This window comes from Phodopus roborovskii, unplaced genomic scaffold (assembly GCF_943737965.1).
Source record: "Phodopus roborovskii unplaced genomic scaffold, PHOROB, whole genome shotgun sequence".
Lineage (NCBI taxonomy): Eukaryota > Metazoa > Chordata > Mammalia > Rodentia > Cricetidae > Phodopus > Phodopus roborovskii.
In genome coordinates, this window is record NW_026125295.1 from 28449101 (window position 1) to 28453764 (window position 4664).

Sequence of the window (4664 nt, forward strand, 5' to 3'; positions counted from 1 at the left end):
CAGGAGAAAAACACCGTGAAGTGACTCTTGGACAGCTGCTTGAGGCTTGAGTTTCATTTCCTGAGCTTTGCATATAAAAAGTTGACATTTCCTGCAAGAAAGGCACACCCCTGCAGCATAGGTGAAGTCTAGGCAAACAGCACACTGGGGGAGGGAGGGCTTCTGCCCCTCCTGCTCCCAGCTCTGGGGGAGAAATGATCCAGTCTGCGCAAATTTCTGGAACTCGTGGAAATTTCCTCTGACCTGACTTTCACTGCCTTCTTTAGACTCTGGAACTCAGGAATGCTTTTGCTTCTTCTCTTTTTTTTGTTTAGGCTTGCTTTTCTGTTTGTGTGGGGACGGGAGAGTTTGAGTATTTATTCCAGTATCCCTCAAATCTCCAGCCAATGCTGGTTTTCTTTATGGTGTTTTTGTCATTGAAGAGCCCAGGAATATGAAAAATTGTAGGCTTTCCGCATATAGCCTATGCACATATTATTAGCACTGATAGCCATTTTACTCTTTGCCCTGCATACTCCCAGATAAGGACAAGACAATTTAAAGGGAACCACGAGTATGTAAACATCTTGAATTAACACCTATAATCATGAAAGATTTTAGTTTGCAGAGCAAGGATGTAGGAAAAGGGCAGGAAAATAATTCTAGCAAGCAGAATATAGAAAATCATAAAGCATGGACATTGACATGGGAGGAGAGAACAGGAATTATGAAAACAAGAAAGTTACTATGGTGAGGGGGCTAATGGTCATGCTAGGCTAATTCTGTTCAATAGGGCTAGTAACTGAATCATCAATCTCCTGCGAAATAACTGAAGTCTCTCCCAGGTCGTGGCCTATATCAAGGAAATGGGTCCCAACCCTGGAACAGATGGTTCCAGATAAAAGGTCCTGGCTGGATCATGCCCAACCAGTGGACAGTCTGGGGTCTCTCCCTGTCATTCTGTTGTTTTCCCTTTAAAGAAGAATAGGTCACACCTGGGTAATCTCTCAAATGAAAGACCCCCACTATGCTTATTGCCTGTTTGAATTGCTCTTGCTAATTTGCCAAAGTCAAGTTATGAGAAAAGTACAGGAGGGAACCAGGTGCTGCTCTCATCCAACACCAACCAGATATCTGTGGTCTGCAGCTTGGACCAAAGCAAGGTCAGCAGGACGGTATCCGGGATGCTGAGAGAGTCATAACTGAATTCTTTGTATTCTTTGTGCCCAACCCGAATAACCAACTGTCCTTGGTTAACTACAACTGCTACATTTAGATGACACAATGAAATCCCTGTAACCATGCTTCTGCTTCTGTAAGCCTGCTTCTTGCCACCCCAACCCTATATAAACTGCCTGAGTTTTAACCTCGGCACACTCAGTCCCCCGAAAGACTGAAGTGTCCACAGGTACCTGTGTAAACAATAAATAACCTTTTGCATTTGCATCCAGTGGTCTGGTCTCTCTCATCTCTTGGGGGCAAGGGCCTTCCCCCCTGACAGGCTCCAAACTCTTGGGGTCTCTTGGGGGTCTTGCACAAACATGACATTATACTTTGTACTTTGTAATTATGCTTTGTAATCAATCACCTGGTGCCCTGTGCATGCATGAAGCCTTGCGCTCTTTAAAAAGGGCCTGGACCCTCTGAGGGCTGTGCAGCTTTCCCCGATTGCTGGCATCCCAGCGCACACTCATTTAATAAACGCCTCTTGCTTGTTGCATCTCCTGGTTTGATGTCTGTGTTGCAGGCCTCTCCCACAGGCCTATCAGGACCCCGGAATTAGGGTCCAACAATCAGAGGTTGTAAACCCCAACTCTTAGAATGCACTGGGGGGGGGGTACTGTAAACCCAAAGAGCTGCTCCTCCCCTAGGGCAGAAATCTCAACTCCATGTGCCATATTGCCCAGAGGCAGTCTTTTTGTTGGGTCTCAAACAAGGTCAGACAGGGTGGTTTTATTAACATACCAAAGCAGATGCTGGCCACAAGGTTTTCTCTCTGTCCCTCAGAATATGGCTGACATACCCAGTTCACTACCCTAAAACTTCTCTGTCCCATGAACTGAGCTGCTCTTCCCCCAGGTGCCTCTCTCCATGTAACCCAATCATTGTGGTTATGTGGCCCCGTTTTGCTCTACCCTTTACCCATTGGCCAGTCTCTTGGCCCAGGAAGCTCCTCTTTGTTGGCAGTCACCTTTTCCCTACTCCTCTCCTTTTCTTCACATGGCCCAGCTCAGTCTGTTCCTGTTCATTATGAACTCTTCAGATGCCTTATCTGGCTTAAACTCTCCCTCTTATCTACAACAAACCTTCTTCAACATACCTAGGTGCAGTCATGGCCTTTCTTCTTCTTCTTCTTCTTCTTCTTCTTCTTCTTCTTCTTCTTCTTCTTCTTCTTCTTCTTCTCCTTTTTTATTCACGTATGACATACTATCTTGCTAGAACAGCAAGTTTTACAAGATCAGAGATCAGTCAGTTTAAGAACAGTCTCCAGCGTCTGCAGGGGTGGGAGGGAGAGTAGGTTGCTAGGGTGCAGATTGTACAAGATAGGGACTTACATGTGTTGTGGGAAATGTTTTTTACTCTTGGCTTTTTGAGGGGCCCACCACCTGGCTCCCAAATAAATCTCACGAGGAATCTTATTGTTACTTTTGAATTCCTGGCCTTAGCCTGGCTTGTTGCTAACCTGTCCATGTTTACTCTTTGGGCTTTATCTTTCTTACTTCTGTATATCTTACTTTACTTTTTACTCCATGGGGGTGGTTGGCTCATGCTGCCCTACTCTCCTTTTTCCTTCTCTGTGCTTCTTCTGTTTATACTCTCTATCCGCCAGCCCCACCTCTCCTTGTTCCTGCCTTGCTATTGAGCAGCCATTCTACTCTCTATTAGACCATCAGGTGTTTAAGACAAGCAAAGAATCACAGCTTCTCAGAGTTAAACAAATGCAGCATAAGTCACACACCTTAAGGTAATATTCTACTACATACATGTTAGAGGCATTGTTTTACTTTTTTGGTCTCTCAACCATAGTACGTCTGAACTTTAAATGAATTGTTAACCATCATGGACCTTAATTCTTAAGTTCATTTTTCTTTTACACAGGGCCGTTTTTTCCTATCTCCCTGTACTCCTCCCCTCAAAGTCACTACAGAATTCTTAACAGATAAAAGTTCTAGAGAGGGACTAGAAGTTAGATTCCCTGATAGGCAGAGAGGAAGACATGGCTACATAATAAAGGTAGTAGACTTCCAAAGGGGTTGTTTTCATTTTCGCCCTTCTGACCCAAGACAAAAGGCTGGCAGCTCAAAAAAGGGCCTAGGGGCCGCTTTCTCTTATTGTGAGAGCCAAGGTTACAAGTCAAGGGTTAACTACTGTGCCTTAGAGATCCATGAAACACAATGGTGACTCTGATCTGCAAGCAAGCCCCTTCCCCAAGCACAGATAGTGCCTGAAATGCTAGAGGCTATTGTTTATGGGAGATAACAAGGTACCTGATTCTATTGCCTAAATAAGTTTGTTTGACCCATCTGCACTGGATGTGCTTTATCACATGTGGGTGGGAGGTTTATAGTCAGGACATACTCAGGATGGATGCTTGCCCCTGACTGGACCTGATAGGAAATACTTAAGCCACTGCAAGCAGTGGCCATTTTTCTGGGAAACCAGGGATGAATATGGCCAGAGCCCATCCACTGGTCAGTATTTAATTAAAGCTTGCTTCAAATCTGGTTTTCAATTATGGCAGTGGTCTTATTCTCCATTGGTGGGATTCACACTGTTTTTAAGCCCCCTGCTGATGAACTTGCTGAACAAGTTCTTGTTTTACACAACATCTGTGGGCCAGTCCTGGTCCTGGTCAGGACTTGTTTTACCCAACAACTGTGGGCCAATCAGTCCTCCTTGTCTTTCTTCAAACTGACAAACCCTTAAATAGGAGAGGAAGACTCTTCAGAGACTTCAAAGACCCAGCCCTTGAGAAGAGTGGGCTTTTGGCTTCCTGAGCTTTCCCTCTGCATTTTGGAGGGTCTTTTGCTGTCTGCTCCAACCCTGTGTTTTCCTTACTTAATAGCCACTCTTCAAATGCCCATTCTGTCTGCTGTCTGAGCTTTCTCCATGGCTATCTCTCAAGCTTGAGATTTTTCCTACCTGTTAATTCTTTAACTGGCATAGGAAATGAACCCCATCAAGACCACTAGATGTAGTCTGTAGCAATGGTACAATTGTGCCCTTAACTAAAGACAGACCATGTTTCACTTACAAATGAAAGCCACAGCCAAGGATGTAGATGAATTGGTAGAGGCCCTGGGCTCTACCCTCAACACCCCAGAGATGGGGAAAACTGTTAGCTAGGGTGCAGTGAAATCATGCAATTATATCCCTCTATGGGTAGGGAAAAGAAGGTCTATTGAAGAGTCAACTGAAGGGTCTTTCTCTAGGTAATTAGAACAGCAAATGGTAGAAAGATCCTTGCCAGTTTAAGGGCAAAGGGGGCAGGGCATGTGAGACAGAAAAGCCTGGGAGGTAGAACAGGGAGGGCAGAGGGGCAAGGGAAACCTAACCTAACAACTCAGAAACTTGATTGGCACTTTGATCATTTACAGGCTCCTTTGCATTCATCAAGAACAATATGATCACTGAGGGGTTGCATAAGGGAAGTAATGGCTTTTCCTGTCAAGCAAAATGCATGC